The sequence below is a fragment of the Pongo abelii genome, chromosome 17 (assembly GCF_028885655.2).
Source record: "Pongo abelii isolate AG06213 chromosome 17, NHGRI_mPonAbe1-v2.0_pri, whole genome shotgun sequence".
NCBI lineage: Eukaryota > Metazoa > Chordata > Mammalia > Primates > Hominidae > Pongo > Pongo abelii.
Genome location: NC_072002.2, coordinates 36478076 through 36495645, shown reverse-complemented (window position 1 = coordinate 36495645; position 17570 = coordinate 36478076). Strand labels below are relative to the sequence as shown.

The window sequence follows — 17570 nt, the reverse complement described above, 5'->3', positions numbered from 1 at the left end:
AACATTATTATTATTACTATTATTATTAATTTATTTTATTGTCAATATTCATCAACTATTAAATTGAGTTAAATTTGGTAGCTTTTAAAATTTTTTCTTGGACAAGTAATTTTTCTTAATAAAACTATTTCAAATCTTGGGATGAATTAAAGATATTATTTGTATTAGTGAGGCTAATTAACTGCAGCAAGCAACACCAGAAACTGCAGCAAGCAACACCAAAAGCAACGCCAGAGGCACAAATCAATGAAAGTATATTTTACATACATTTCCATGTTCAATGAAGAAGTTCTATGAGCAGCATTCCATACAAAGGTCCCAGGACCCAGGTTCCTTCCATCTGTGGCTCTGCCATACCCTCCCTTCAAACGTTCCACTGGCATTTCCTCATCTGTCCTGTCAGCATGCAAAGAGAAAGAGCAAGGTAAGAACCTCCATGGAGATTTGGGGGGCCAGGCCCAGAAGTGGAAGACAACACCTTTATTCACATTCTGTTGATGAGAGCTTGTCATATGGCTCCAACTTAACTGCCAGGGAGGCCAGGAATGCCCAGGAGGAGCGATCAGGACTGGCAAGCATCTCCTCAGTCTCTGCCACACCATTCTTGTTCTGCATGGAGCATGGTGACTTCCAGGTATCTGCCTCATAAGCAAGTTTGATTATGGCCTTTTAGGTACTTGGGGTTTACAGAAAGTGATGAATAAACCTAAACAGATAGGGAAGACCAAAAGGTTCCTGGCCCTGTCAGAGCAAATGAACATGAAACTCGGCCAGAACAATTCTAACCCCCTCTCCCCCCAGCATGTGCCTTCATGTTTTTCTGCATTCCTAGGAGCACAATATTTGGGCCCAATTCTAGCCATAACACCAACCTAAGCTTTGCAATATTCAACAGCAACTTGAGACTCTGAATTTCAAGCCCTATTTTCTTGCTAAGACAAATGGATTTTGAGAGCCACGGGTTTTAGTTTTGGCTGCTGGTTTCTCCGTTTTAACTCTTCTTAGACTTCACTTATTTTTGTTTGGTTGTACATGATCTTGTCCAATATCATGGGAAACAACCCACATAAATCAATTATCAATAGTTCAGCCAGGGTGAGAACAAATTCAAACAGACAGTTCTAAAGCAATATATTTAAATATTTTCTAATTCACTGTAAATTAAGTCCAATGAGGATAGCCCGCATATCCCAGTGAGGAAATTTTTATTTTCTCGTCTTCTTTCTTGGTTTAATCTCATTCACCTTGGGCTTATTCTGTGATCTGCATCTCGTAATTGTTTCCCTCAAGTAATCAATGGAAATAACAAGGCCATAAAGACAAGAAACAAAGATATATATCAGAACAGTGTGGAATTTCTTGTATAAAATAATAAGATCCAAACCCCAGTTCCACACCATGAACAAGTATGGGACATTAGAGCAAAATACATGAAATGAATGTGTTGACTCTTACATGGTTCTCATTTGTTGATTTGTTCAATAACAATTAAATACCAAATTACAGCCAGCTAGACAAAACAAAGAACAGAAAGCAGTTGAAAAGAGAAGACGTACAATTATGTAGTAACCTTAATAGAACAACTATGTAGCAACCTTCACATAATCTTCAATTCGAAGCAATTTGACAAATACAGACCACAGTTCGAAATACCACCTCAGAAAGATGGATTGCTGTGGAAAGGGTTGAAAGCAGGAAGTCTTCAGGAAATTAAAGGAAAGGCATCATGTGGATTGGGGGAAAGGAGGTTATACAGGGAGGGCAGAGGATAAGCAGACAAGAATATGGGAATATACAGAAAAAGAAGAGAGCATGCTGAAAACTATGTGACTGAAGTCAGGCATGCATAGTGGGATGCTCTGTGAAAGAAAGTTGAAAAATACGGTCCACGGAGCAAGGCTCATTGTTACTAGGCTGAGCCCAGACTTGAAGTAATCAGAAATAAGGAAATAGTGGAGGATCTTAATCAGGGGAGAGAGATGATGAAAGCAGTGATGAATCTGGCCGCAGGCAGGAGGATAGATTGAAAGTGAGGAGACCAGTAAAGAGGCTGTTGCAAAAATTTATATGGGACTTGATAGGGACTTGGCTCTGAGAGGTGACAGCTGACACGAAGACCCAGGGACAAATCCAAGAGTCTCTGTGGAGAAAGGAAAGATGCTTGTAAATAAAGGAGTAAAGGAGAAGAAAGAGGAAATGAAAACCCTGGGGATGAGAATAAGGGTGGTGGCATTGAAGACAAGAGGAATTTATCAAGTAGAGGATGCATTTTTTTCAGATTAAATTTTCTAACATATATTTATGAGTTAGTCATCCATGGAATATTTCTTTTTAACTTCTGATTCTAAGACACATGGTTAAAATTAAGGTTAATATTCTTGTTGGCTTTAGTTTTATATAACTTTGAAGTTTACAAGGTTGGGGGGATTGAGAATACGCATCAAGATATTATATGTTGCCAGGTCGTGTTTTAATCTTTAGCAGAATAGCAGAACAGTGCTACATGTAATCAAAACATATTTTACTAGGAGAAGCAATCAGAGCTCAAGACAAAAATGGTTCTTGGATAAGGATAGCTGGTATAAGACAGCTAATTGATCTTTTAAGGATCATGTGAATTTTTTACCTGACATTTTCTCTTCTTTTTTATAGTTACTTCGGTAACAAACAGAAAGAGGCCCAACCGATGCCAAAATCCAAAGAAAAATAGACACTCGACACAGAATAAGGTAGATACCAGGAAAGATGTTTTTAAAAACCTGGTGAAAAGCAAAGCATGCAAATTTCAGGAAAAGAGAAATGTCTGTATGTGAAATGAATGTAAACATGAAGATCTCCCAGGAGCAAATGGGAAAGGCAAAAGAATCAGCAAAACACCCCACCCAGAACAGAGGCTTTGGAAGAAAGTTTTGGTAAATAAAAGTAAACTGGAAATCTGGAGCTCCTCAGATTAGAAATGTGTAAATTACCACAAAATAAAATAAAATACAATATTTAGCAGAGAGACTTTAGCCTTTGGCATTGCCAAAAGTACAATCTTTTCTCAGATTCTGGAGTTTCCAGTTTACTAGAAAAGTGTAACCTTCAGTGCCAGAATAAAGGTGGCCTGCCTCTTGTAATGCTATGGAGGGTAGAAGAGAGCCATTGGGAACATGGAGAAGTTCTGCATTAGAATTTTGGCTGGGTGCGGTGGCTCATGCCTGTACTCCCAGCACTTTGGCAGGCCAAGGTGGGCAGACCACTTGAGGTCAGGTGTTCAAGACCAGCCTGGTCAACATAGTGAAATCCTGTCTCTACTAAAAATACAAAAATTAGCCCAGTGTGTTGGTGCACTCCTGTAGCCCTAGCTACTTGGAGGCTGAGGCAGGAGAATCGCTTGTACCCAGAAGGCAGAGCTGTTTGTTTGGGACCTCTGCCATGGAGTTCCCACAGACAAGACTGTAGAATTAAATAGTTCCCAAAATGCAGATACATAGATGGGATTATAGAAGAAGCAAGTTGGGGATTTATTTGAAATTAAGGTATGTATAAATATTTCTAATTGACCTCCAATATTATTATTCCTTTCTTGCTCAGTAACAGAATTCCCAAAGGTTAGCAGGGCACTTGGCTGCCTAAAATAAAGACTAGCTTTTTTTTTTTTTTGCAGCTGAGATGTTGCCCTACAACAAAGTTTTGGTCAATGGATTATAAGAGGAAGTCGTGTGTGCAGTTTCAGGGAGTATGCCCTGTTGTTGTTCCTTTCTCCTTTCCTGCTCACTGAAATCTAAGCATAATGGCACAGGCTACAGAAGCCATCTCAGACCACAAAGTGAAAGCCACATGTTGAGGACGGTGAGGCAAGAAGAGAAGAGCTGGGTCCCTGATGATAAGGGAGCAATCGTACCAACCATAGATAGTGTTTACTTGAAAGTGAGATCAACTTCCACTTTGTTAGAGTCCCTGACAATTACCTAATGACTAAAATTATCTCAGGATAACTCAAACTTACAGAGGCAGGACAGGCTTGACCCACACCAAACTGGTGTACAGCTTCTTGCACTAAAAAGCAAAAAGTTGCATTGAAGGTAGATATTAGGGTGAGTCTGATCAGTGTGAATGAACGTGAGTTTTAGTTTTAGCTTGACAGTGAGAAAAAAAGGAAAATGAAGTACTCACCTAATTAGGTAACTGACAAGGTGGGGCTTTGGGAAAATGAAGCCAACATACCTATCACTTTCTGCTTAGAAACATGCAAAATAGAAAAGGGGGATTTGGCTCTTGAGCTGAAAGTGAGGGGCTTTACATAGCAATCATTAGCCAACAAGGGACTAAGAGCTTCCCGGTTATAAACATGGGACAGAATGGAGGGTGTTTCCCAGAAAAAAAGTGCATTGTAAGGAACAAAATCAACAGCAACCTTGGAAAATGTTTGCAGGGCTAAGAAAATACAGTAGAATTTTCCTAGGCAGAAATTTCACAGTTAAATAATGAATATGTGGCAACAGGGTTTTACTATAAGCCAAATATCTATGAGATAAAACTGGAAATATTAAATGAAAGTGAAGAAATCACAAGATTAAGCAAGGTAGAAAAATGATGGACCTCGTTTAATCATACAAACTGGCTAAACACCGTTCGGTAAGGAGCGTGGGGATCAAACAAATGACTGCTCTTTAGAATTCACAAACAAAGGAAATATCACAGTTGGGCTTTAAGAGCCAGATAAGAATTTATAGAGAAAGTATTTTCATAGGAACCACTATGTAATCATGGTTACAACACAATTTAGTTCCACATTCTGGCAGAAAATAAAAAATATCCATTATTCAGTTACCCAATTTTAAAAAGGGAACTGTAATTAACTCACAAGCAGTGAATTGGAAACAACAACAACAAAAGCATTACAAGGAATCATATAAAGAAAAATTAATTGAGAAAACCAGATTATTGTTTAAACATTACTAGAAACCAAAGGAAAGTACTTGCCAGAGATTTAAAAAAAAAAAATCTGATCCTTTAAAAAAAAAAGAAAAAGTAAAAGAAAAACATCTATATGACTACTAATAGTTAAAAACAAACAAAAAACAAAAACCACTTCTATTTTAGGAAGAATACTTTTTTTTTTTTTTAATTTGAGACAGAGTCTTGCTCTGTTGCCCAGGCTGGAGTGCAGTGGCACGATCTCAGCTCACTGCAACCTCTGCCTCTCAGGCTCAAGCAATTCTCCTGCCTCAGCCTCCCAAGTAGCTGGGATTACAGGAGTGTGCCACCATGCCCAGCTAATTTTTGTATTTTTAGTAGAGACGGGTTTTCACCATGTTGCCAGGTTGGTCCTGAACTTCTGACCTCAAGTGATCCACCCACCTCGGGCTCCCAAAGTGCTGGGATTACAGGCATGAGCCACCGCGCCTGGCCTCTTTTTTTTTCTTTCTTTCTTTCTTTTTTTTTTTTAATGTAAAGGTTGACCAAGTGAGACTCATAGGAACAGGGGACACACAGGTTGTGAGAGACAAGTATAAACCAGAAACTGCTGGGAGTTTTCAGTGCTGGAGTAAGAGAAAGAGGAAGTTCAACTGGAAGTCTGTGGGACCTCCTTTGATCATGGTACAAAAGATTTAATAGATGGAAGTTAAAAAAAAAAAGAGAGCGAGAAAGAGACTAAATGAAGATTTTAGGGAAGTTTTGTCTCCCAAATTCCATTTGAAAATACTGATTGGAGACACTAGAACAAGCAGCAATAAATGCCCAGAATGTTCTAGATGTGGCTGATAGAACAATGTCATCAGAGCCAGAGAGCTACTCAGGAGCTCTGAAGGAAGTATTTCCCAAAATGTATAAGAAGCCATAGTCAACGCGTGACTTCTGATCACCAAGTAAGCATCTCTTCTGCGTGAGTATCTTCAAAAAACGTACAAACTAAACAGAAGCTTCACATATATAACAGGTAAACTAGTAGAAGAGAAAATCAAGCAGAAATCCTCCATATTTTTCAAATGTGGCAAAATAGGGGAAATCAGGCTAAAGGAATCTAGTATTTTAGGAGAGAAATAAACATCAAGGCTAGGAGAATTCGTGGACTAAATTTATTTAGAGGTTTAAGTTTCTCAATATGAAAAGAAATAATTTACATGGAAAGAAATAATTTAATTTTACCTGAAATATAACTTGGCCTATTTTAAAAAACAAAACAAAACTCAGATCTGACCGAGGCCCTACAGAGCAAAGTAGTTTATCTTGATAATTTCTTGAGGGTATGCAGAAAAGATGCAGCATTGCACATCGCATAGCACAGTGCTAAAATTCTTTCAATATCTCTCTTCTCAAAGAGCGTGAGTGTGCATGTGTGTGCACGCCCCCACTTCACCCTCCTCACCCACATAGACCCAAAAGTTAGTTTGATGGCATTCAGCAAGAGAGAACCCCTCATTTGGCCCAAATATTAACCATCTACAGTTCTTTAAATATGCTCTTGGGAATATTCAATTCACTCTGCCATGTAAGACAGAAAACATTTCAGAAGAAAATCAAAACATCGTTCTATCTTTGCACACGTGGAAAAAAGTGATGATGATAACAACAGCGAACGCTTTCATAGCATTTACTAATGCTTTATGTATATCAGCTCCTTTAATATGGCTTATTATCATTATCATCATCATCGTTATTCCCTTTATACACATGAGGAAACTGAGGCCACACAGCTTAAGTAGCAGGACAGGTTTCTGACCCTGTTCTTTCTTCTGGCTCCAGGAAAAGCGTTTTGTTACCACCACTATACGGACTCTCGTCTCTCCCCAGTGGCTTTTGCTTCCTGGGTCTTCTCTGTGGATGGCACCTTTGCATATGGCTCCTACCTACTTCTCCCTCCTCTTTACCACTCAGTACCTCCTCTTTACCACTCAGTACCACTCAGTACCACATGGATTCCTCCAGCAGTCGCTCCCTGCCTGTGATTTTGCAGAAACATGCATCCACTCTCACGCACACTCACGCTCACACATGCACACGTGCAAATTCACTCTCACACTCACACAAACTCACACACATACCATCTTTTCTCCATACAGCCAGAGTGTGGGGTGTCCAGCACTTCAAGCACTTAAAGTCAGCACTTTTGCTTCCTGCTTAGTAGGAGTAAACAAACAAGAAAATAAATAAACAATAACACAAGTATCCACTTTTTAAATGATTTAAAACACAGATGTTGAGTGCAGTGGGGTGTCAGGAGACTAGATCTTACCGTTTCTGAACACTTGAGGGTAAAATTAGGAACAAAATGTATTTGAAATCTTCCAGAAATTTGCTTCCTGTGGCTCTAAAAGTGGAAGTAAGAATGTGCCTTCTGGGCACACTTTTCTTGGTTCTGGAAGGGAGCAAGTTGACGATCTCAGGGTAGAGGCCACTCTGGGTCCGCGTGGCAATGGATGCCAGAGCCTGTCCCAAGCATGCCCTCCCAAGAATATTAGCACCAAAACTGGCCATGGAGGGAGCAAATTGTAAATGTAGTAGTGTTGGGAGCAGGCCAGTTTGGGGAGCGAGTTGGTGTGTGTGTTGCAGACTGGAGGGAACGCTGTTCCAGGAAGGGGAAGAGCAGGCCAGTGGGAATCAAACTCTTTTACCCTTTAAAGAACAATTGTGTGCCTGCAGCAGTGACCCAAAACAGAGACCCAGGCACAGCTCGTTCCCTGGAACAAAACCAGCAAACTGAAATGTTCTTGGAACTCAGAAATAGGGCTCCTCCAGCCTCAACAGGGCACCTGAGTTCTGGGCCCAGCATGAGAAGATGGGCACCAATAAGGCCCCACCATAGTTCCTGTCCATATAAGGGGAGGGAGGGGCTAAGAGAGGAAGATGGGATTTCCTACTTCTCTAGGCATGTGGGGAGTAGAAAAGGTATTAATTTCAAAAATATGTGAAATGTGACTTTATTTGTTCCTCTATGTGTGTGAAACAGGTCATATCAATGACATTGGCTATTATTATCATTTCTTCCTTCTCCCACTCTCCATTCCATCTCTAGAACCATGGCCTGGACCTACTCCCTTCTTCAGACTTCCTGAGACCAACATTACAGATCACTGTTTGACCCTATTCTGCTGTGACATCATTTCTTCATCAAAGGACACCTGTGCTTTTGTGGTATGTTTATGTTCCAATCTGGTCCTCAAATTTTCAGGACCACAGATGCATTTTATCTGTTTACTCTGTATAATCCAATGGTTGTAAATTGATTTGCACTAATTAAACCCACAAAAGGCTGATTCATAAACTGAGAGAACAATGTGTTAAATTACAGAGAAAGATTAAACTGGAGTGAGAAGCAAGGACATGCATTTGAAAGGCCACTGTATTTGGGATGAGTCCACCCTAGAAGCCAAACAGCAAAGCAAAGCATGGCCTTGTCAACACAGAATCAATGCAAAGCTCTTTGTATGTTGTCATGTGATATTTCTAGAAAGTTCTGGTAGACTGAGAATTTGCCTTTCATGATGGTTATGCTTGAAAAACCAAGTCCAGTATTTGGAATGAGATGGTCTTCTCCCTGGAGGGTGCCAGAGTGACACTGATAAATTGTTACAGCTCAACCCTCATTTTTCCCATTGTCAAAGAAAGATATTCTCATTCTGTTTGTATTTGTCATTGTGCTTAGATTATCAAACTTACAGATAACTTTTATCAATTATACTTTGATGGGTAATTTAGATTGTGACAAATAAATCTAAGCATCGTAGTGCAGCACCTAGGGGCTGGAAAAACATTGGCAATCATCTAGTTTAATGGTTTTCAAATTGCATCTCATGGACCCAACAGGCTGCTGGATTAGGTAGCTACAGGTGTGAGGGGGAAGCTGAGTAAGTAGGCTGTGGCCGGCCATCATCCCCTTGTAAGGAGCTTGAATTATTCAAAGTGCAGTAGTCACTGATACATTTTAGTATAGAGTGACACAATGAAGTTTACATTTTAAAGAATCAATTTTAGTGAAGTGACGGGAGAAGGCAAGCATAGAAGACCACCAAGGAAGTTATATAGCATTTGTCCAGAGCAGACTTGGTGGTGTTGGGGACCAGGGTAATAGCAATAGAGTTAGAGAGAAGTGGATGGATTTCAGATGTAATTTAAAGTTACAATCAGATAGGACTTGGCTAGTGAGGAAGCAGAAATTATCAAGAATTCACTCATGTACCCCAGCTGGAAAATTTATTGAGTACTAACAATGGGCTAGGCACTGGGCTAGGTGTTCAGCTAGACAACCAAGTCCCTGCCCTTCCTGGAGTTCATATTCTAGTAGGAGATGGCAATAGATGAGCACACAGGGAAAAGCTAACGTGCTCTGAAAGAGCTTGGGAAATTAATTGTAGGACCCACACTGTTTTCCTTCTTTCAGAGATCTCTGTTCTGAACCACCTGCTGTTACAATCAACCAGTTATCCAACCCCCTCAAAATCACTGCCCATGTTTTGCCTATTTCTCAGTGTGGAAGATGGAAAAGACAATCTACTCCCTGTTATTTCATCATGGCCAGAAGTAGAAGAAACTTTCTCCCGCATAAATGTGGTATAAGGGACAAAGGAAAGGAAGAAGTCAAAACTCATTACGCTCTGACTTAATAGCACAGTAGACGGGTGTGAGACAGAACCAGATGGCTTTGGATTTATTTTTGTTTCTTCCTCTCTTCCTCCCTTCCCTCCTTTCCTCCCTCCCTCCCTTCCTTCCTTTCTTTTGTATATGTGTGTTTTAAGTTTTGTTTTGTTTCAAAGATTCCTGAGAGCAGAGTGATGTGGAAAGGATGGAAATCAATGGAATGGCTCTGAACATGTTGAGTTTGAAATGCCTGTAGCACCTGTGGCACAAGAAAGTTCCAAGAGGAGGCCAGGGATATTCTTGAGTACTTGGGCATATGAAGATATAATTCACTGAGATGTAGAATCTGTAGAAGGAGCAGATTTCTGGAGAGAGATTTAGCACTCAGATGTTGAGAAGTTAATTTTGAAATATCTATGAGACATTGAAATATCAACATCAAGTAGGCAGTTCAATATTTACTTGTGGAGCTCAGAAAGAAGAGCTAGGCTGCTTATATAAATTTGAAACTCTTCAACATAGAGGTGGCATTTAAATCATGGTAAAGGATAAGGTTACTTTGGAAGAGAGAGAGAAGAAAGGAAAGCAGAAGAGGAAAGGAAGGAAGAGCACAGGAGAAGAGAGACGATGAGAGAGGGGAAGGGAGAGAAGGGGAGGGGAGAGGAGAGGAGAGGAGAGAACAGAGGAGGGGAGGGGAGGGGAGGATCCAACAACTAGCCGTCAGAGTTTAGAGGAATAGCAGTGTTTGGAGGCTGCACATAGGTTGAGGGACCATGAAAGAAGAATAAAAACGGACTGGCCACAGAAGAAAGTGGGGAAAGTATAGTGTATTTTCAAAAGAAAAAGTATTTCAGGAGGGAATACCAATTGGTTCAAATGCTGCTAAGAGGTCAAGTAAGGTAAGAATGTAAAAGTGTCCATTGGATTCAGTACTGGAAAGTACTTAGGATTTGAAAGTCACTAGTGAGTTTATTAAAAGCAGTTCCTTAGAAGAGGAAGTTCAACCACAGTAAGGTGAAGAATGAATGGGAGGTGATGCAGAGGCAGCATATGCAGAGAGTTCTTTCATGGGGAACGGAAAACTAGAGTATTCTGGAGAGACACGGTGCATTAGGGGAGGTTGATGTTTATTTTTAAGATGCAAGACACAGAGAGTATTTGGATGATAAAGCCAAGAGATTAAGAATGCAGAGAGAGAGACTAAGAGGCAGAGCAAGGCTCTTGAAAAGGTTCCTGAAAGGTCTGGGATCCAGAACATACTTTCTAATGGCCATTGCCACACTCTCCTGTTAGCTCTAGCAGATCTCCCCTAATGGGTTACGACTTCTCTCAAAGCAGGGATTCACCCCCCACCCTCAGTTCTTTTCTGAGCCCACGTATGGCATAACAAAAACAAGTGTTTAGTTTAATTAGATCCCATTTGTCAATTTTGGCTTTTGTTGCCATTGCTTTTGGTGTTTTAGACATGAAGTCCTTGCCCATGCCTATGTCCTGAATGGTATTGCCTAGGTTTTCTTCTAGGGTTTTTATGGTTTTAGGTCTAACATTTAAGTCTTTAATCCATCTTGAATTGATTTTTGTATAAGGTGTAAGGAAGGGATCCAGTTTCAGCTTTCTACATATGGCTAGCCAGTTTTCCCAGCACCATTTATTACATAGGGAATCCTTTCCCCATTTCTTGTTTTTGTCAGGTTTGTCAAAGATCAGATGGTTGTAGATATGTGGCATTATTTCTGACGGCTCTGTTCTGTTCCATTGATCTATATCTCTGTTTTGGTACCAGTACCATGCTGTTTTGGTTACTGTAGCCTTGTAGTATAGTTTGAAGTCAGGTAGCGTGATGCCTCCAGCTTTGTTCTTTTGGCTTAGGATTGACTTGGCGATGCGGGCTTTTTTTTGGTTCCATATGAACTTTAAAGTAGTTTTTTCCAATTCTGTGAAGAAAGTCATTGGTAACTTGATGGGGATGGCATTGAATCTGTAAATTACCTTGGGAAGGATGGCCATTTTCATGATATTGATTCTTCCTACCCATGAGCATGGAATGTTCTTCCATTTGTTTGTATCCTCTTTTATTTCCTTGAGCAGTGGTTTGTAGTTCTCCTTGAAGAGGTCTTTCACATCCCTTGTAAGTTGGATTCCTAGGTATTTTATTCTCTTTGAAGCAATTGTGAATGGGAGTTCACTCATGATTTGGCTCTCTGTTTGTCTGTTATTGATGTATAAGAATGCTTGTGATTTTTGCACATTGATTTTGTATCCTGAGACTTTGCTGAAGTTGCTTATCAGCTTAAGGAGATTTTGGGCTGAGACAATGGGGTTTTCTAGATATACTATCATGTCATCTGCAAACAGGGACAATTTGACTTCCTCTTTTCCTAATTGAATACCCTTGATTTCCTTCTCCTGTCTAATTGCCCTGGCCAGAACTTCCAACACTATGTTGAATAGAAGTGGCGAGAGAGGGCATCCCTGTCTTGTGCCAGTTTTCAAAGGGAATGCTTCCAGTTTTTGCCCATTCAGTATGATATTGGCTGTAGGTTTGTCATAAATAGCTCTTATTATTTTGAGATACGTCCCATCAATTCCTAATTTATTGAGAGTTTTTAGAATGAAGGGTTGTTGAATTTTGTCAAAGGCCTTTTCTGCATCTATTGAGATAATCATGTGGTTTTTGTCTTTGGTTCTGTTTATATGCTGGATTACATTTATTGATTTGCGTATATTGAACCAGCCTTGCATCCCAGGGATGAAGCCCACTTGATCATGGTGGAGCTTCTGCACAGCAAAGGAAACTACCATCAGAGTGAACAGGCAACCTACAAAATGGGAGAAAATTTTCGCAACCTACTCATCTGACAAAGGGCTAATATCCAGAATCTACAATGAACTCCAACAAATTTACAAGAAAAAAACAAACAACCCCATCAAAAAGTGGGCGAAGGACATGAACAGACACTTCTCAAAAGAAGACATTTATGCAGCCAAAAAACACATGAAAAAATGCTCACCATCACTGGCCATCAGAGAAATGCAAATCAAAACCACAATGAGATACCATCTCACACCAGTTAGAATGGCGATCATTAAAATGTCAGGAAACAACAGGTGCTGGAGAGGATGTGGATAAATAGGAACACTTTTACACTGTTGGTGGGACTGTAAACTAGTTCAACCCTTGTGGAAGTCAGTGTGGCGATTCCTCAGGGATCTAGAACTAGAAATTCCATTCGACCCAGCCATCCCATTACTGGGTATATACCCAAAGGACTATAAATCATGCTGCTATAAAGACACATGCACACGTATGTTTATTGCCGCATTATTCACAATAGCAAAGACTTGGAACCAACCCAAATGTCCAACAATGATAGACTGGATTAAGAAAATGTGGCACATATACACCATGGAATACTATGCAGCCATAAAAAATGATGAGTTCATGTCCTTTGTAGGGACATGGATGAAATTGGAAATCATCATTCTCAGTAAACTGTCGCAAGAACAAAAAACCAAACACCGCATATTCTCACTCATAGGTGGGAATTGAACAATGAGAACACATGGACACAGGAAGGGGAACATCACACTTCGGGGACTGTTGTGGGTTGGGGGGAGGGGGGAGGGATAGCATTGGGAGATATACCTAATGCTAGATGACGAGTTGGTGGGTGCAGCGCACCAGCATGGCACATGTATACATATGTAACTTACCTGCACATTGGGCACATGTACCATAAAACCTAAAGTATAATAATAATAATAATAATAATAAAAGAAAAAGAAAAAAAATAAATAATAAATAATAAAAAAAACAAAAACAAGTGTTTGAAATATTAATACTTCTTCAATAAATTAATATGTACACAATGCAAATGAATGAATAAAATTTATCTGATAAAATCTGCCCTGTAAAGAGAAGTAAAGATATCTATGTATTTAATTACTCCTAGACCAGGAAATATTTTCTATAGCTTTTGGTGATTGTCCCCAGAGTAGAAAATAAGCATAATAAAAGCAAAATTTTTATTATTAATATTTTAGAGACAAAGAATGTGCTTTTTTTCCCCAAAGTAATCACAACTGATGAATAGCTACTTCCTGTGTAGATCCAAAGGCTTCTTTCATATTCTAGGGCAAAGAGTAATTGCTATACTGTACATCTAAAATCCATTCTCATTTATCAAAAAAAAAAAAAACTTAGTTTGGAAAGTGCTACATAAATTATTACCATTATTTCCATAATGTCTCTATATGTTGACATAGTATTATTATGTCATTAATTCTCAATCATTAGGCAAGTAATGGAATCAAATCTGGGATCATTCAATGAATAATAAGTGGAGTGGAAGACAGCAGGATTGTCAGCCTAATTTGGGCTCATTTGGACTAATAGTCCACATCAGAACACTGATGACAGAGGTTCAACTCGGAAGTATTTTGTGGGTCAAGGGGTCAGCTCAGGAATTTTTAATTCCTGAGATTTATTTACAAAGTACATTAAGAACTGGCTGAAAAGATAGTCCCCTATACAGGAAGAAGGTTATATAGTTCAGGGACATGGCAAAAGGCAAAATTAGAGCATAACATACACAACTAGAACTGAGAAATTACCCAGCCCTTCCCCTTCATGTTACAGATGAATATAAAACCCAGAGCAATTACATGACTTGCCCAAGGTCACATAGCGAGTTTAATGAGACATCCCCACAGGAAGTGGTATCTGGTGATATCCTAGTTCAGTGCTCTACACCATTTTACATCCCCTATGAGTTTTTGTTTCCGATGTCTTCTACAGCAAAAAGAATTGTCTTCAAATTCTAAAGTATATTTTAAAATATAAAGAATAAACTGAAACCCAACATAGATAAGGCATTAAGGGAAATTGGGATTTTTGAAGCTCATTTTACTCTAGAACTTCACAGTTCTTAACTCATTTAATCCTTTCAATTCCCTTTCAGGTTTTATTCTCATTTACAGATAAGGAAACAGAGGCTACAGAGACAAAATAATTTACTGCAGGTCACACAATTAGCAAGTGATGCATCAAGACATGAATTCAAGTCTATAATTCTAGGTACACTTCTCTTTCTACTATACCACACTTCAAATGAGATCAAGTCTCCCAGCCCATACAGATCATAACCCAAAGTACTGAAAGATTCTGAGATGTAATTATGCAACCACTGTTGGCAATCTTTGGGGGAGGGGGGAACGTGAAGAACAAAGAGGTGCCAGGAGACTAGAAAATATTTTTTGATTGTGAAATTCAAGAAAGCCTAGATTCTGGGAACTGCAGCCTGGTCAAAGAAAATTCTTGATGTCAACTGTTGGCAAAATTCAAGGATAAATGACTAAATAGATGGTTTGTGAACCACTTAGAAAAGAATGTTATGATCACATGGAACCAACATGGGTTCACTAAGGCCATGTCATGCCAAACCATCAAACATATTCACTAGAAAATAAAGTTGTCAGTCGGAATGTCATTGTGGTCGATTTGAAAATATGTGATTTAGATAATAGGACAGCTGATATGTTTACAGCTGCTTGAAGTTACCAGTGACCTGTCATATTGCCCTGTCTGATATTATTCCATTAAAAAGTTTAAGATGTGTTTTTAAACATTAAAAATTGTCAGATTTGTAGATAACTCAAAGTTTAAAGAGATGCTTAAAGTAACAAAAACCAATAAGTATTCTGACAGACTAAAATGAAGGTCAAGCCCCCAGTTTTAGATTTAACAGGGAAAAATATAGTTATACATTTAAGTAAAAAATAAATAGATGGTACGTATCAGATAAATAGACATGTAGGTAGGTAGATTGATTGATAAACTGTTCGATGATAAGATAGACTCACACAAGTTTCAAATGGAGAAAATGTGACTTGACCAAAATTTATAGGAGAAAAGACTGAAGGTTAATTGACCACAAGTTTAGTATAAACCCACAGCTATGCCAGAGGGCACACATGCCCCATATCATAATATGTAAGAGCTTGAGCTTTAGCACCTGCAAAGCCAGGCCCACCACTTAATAGCTGTGTGACCTTGAGCAATTTGCTTAACTTTTAAACCTCAATATTCTACCCTATAAAATGAATACAGTTAGCCCTCTACATTTATGGGTTCCACATCCATGAATTCAACCAACTGTGGATAAAAATATTTGAAAGAAAATTGCATCTTGTACTGAGCATGTATAGACTTTTTTGTTATTATTCCCTAAATAAGACAGTGTAAGAATTATTTACATTGTATTAGGTATTATAAGTAATGTAGAAATGATTTAAAGTATACAGGAGGATATGCATGGGTGATATGCAAATATTACATCATTTTATATCAAGGACTTATATCTGTAGATTTTGGTATCTACAGGAGGTTCTGGAACCAATTCCCCATGGATACCACGGGAAGACTGTGTCTACATTGTCACTGGGAATTGCTATAATAGAATTTGGATTACAATTCAAGGTTTCTGATTCTTCATCTGGTGCATTTTCCATGGAGGACTACCTTCAAATGTTTGAAAAAGACGTATTAGTTTTAGTCTACGGCCATACCACCCTGAAAGTGCCCAATCTCATCTGAAAAAGACATTTTAGGAAAAAGAATTAGAATTATTCCATGAGACCCTAGAGGTCCCACCAACATCAGATCAATAATGGGACATTATCAAGAAGCCAATTTAGTGATCTGGAAAATAGGTTGGTATAAACACAGAAATTTGAAAAATGAATCAAATTTTTTAAAACATAGCATAAGAGATATGTAAGACATGGGGAAAGATCTAAGATGTATTTAATTAGAATCCCTGAAGGACCAAAGTTTCATGTAACTAGAGACCCAAAAGGGGAGATGACACAAGTGGAGCAGAAGCAATATGTAAAAAGATGACATCCTAGATCACGGGTGTTCAGTCTTTTTGCTTCCCTGGGCCACACTGGAAGAAGAATTGTCTTGGATCACACATAAAACACACTCATACTAGCAATAGCTGATGAGCTAAAAAAAAAAAAAAAAAAAAACCCGTAATATTTAAAGAAAGTTTATGAATTTGTGGGGTTGGGCCTCATTCAAGGCTGTCCTGGGCAAAATGCAGCCCATGGGCTAGGGGTTGGACAAGCTTGTCCTAGATAATTCAAAAGCTCACAAAGCAATCAAAGAAAACTTCAAAATGTTCTAGAATTTAAGTAGAATAAATACAAAGGAAACCACATCTTGTCATATCAACATAAAACTACTAAGAACAAAGACAAAATCTTAAAAGCAGCCAGAGAAAACAGACAGGTTACTTTCAGAGGAGCCACAATAAGCAAAAGACCAAGAGCTTACTTCTCAGTAGAAACAGTGAAAGCCTGAAAAACAAACAAACAAAAAACAACAAAAAAGCAACAGCAAAACAAAACAAAAAAAATGGCATATTTAAAGTCCTGAAAGAAAACAAATGCTAACCTAAAATTCTATACTTAGTGAAAATATCTTTTAAAAATGAAGATAAACTAAATTAGTGAAAATATCTTTTAAAAATGAAGATAAACTAAAGATATTTTCAGGCAAGTAAAAACAGATAATTTACTCCCAGCAGACTCCTATTAAAGGAAATATTAATGAAAATTCTTATATTTGGAAAATAATACCAGATAAAAATAGAAATTCAGAAATGGAAAAGGTAAATGTGTTACTGTGATGTATTAATTTAACTGTATTAAGCAGTAACAAAAAAGTTTTATAGTGTTGGAAATGTATATAGGTTAAAATGCACACCGACAATAACAAAAATAGTGAAGAGGAGGAGTTAAATTCTGTTGTCTAAGAGGCATTGTGGAAATGATAAGAGTATATATTATATTAAATACAAATAAGTAGGTATTGTAGAAATGGTAAGAGTGCAAGGAATGGTATTGTAATCTTTTTTTTGTAATCTCTAAATTAAAAAAAGAATGGCGAAAGGATATATTGCAAACAAATGAGTAAAAGGAAAAATTGAATAATAAAAAGT

At 38.4% G+C, this 17570-nt stretch overlaps 1 long non-coding RNA gene across 1 annotated transcript in view; it reads right to left on the bottom strand.

Annotated features, from left to right (window-relative positions):
- Positions 1-224: 224 nt before the first annotated feature.
- LOC129051661 (uncharacterized) overlaps positions 225-17570 on the bottom strand; it is a 43387-nt gene continuing 26041 nt past the window's right edge. The window contains exon 5 of the long non-coding RNA XR_008516087.1: positions 225-396. This is a non-coding gene — a long non-coding RNA (uncharacterized LOC129051661). The remainder of the gene's footprint in view (positions 397-17570) is intronic.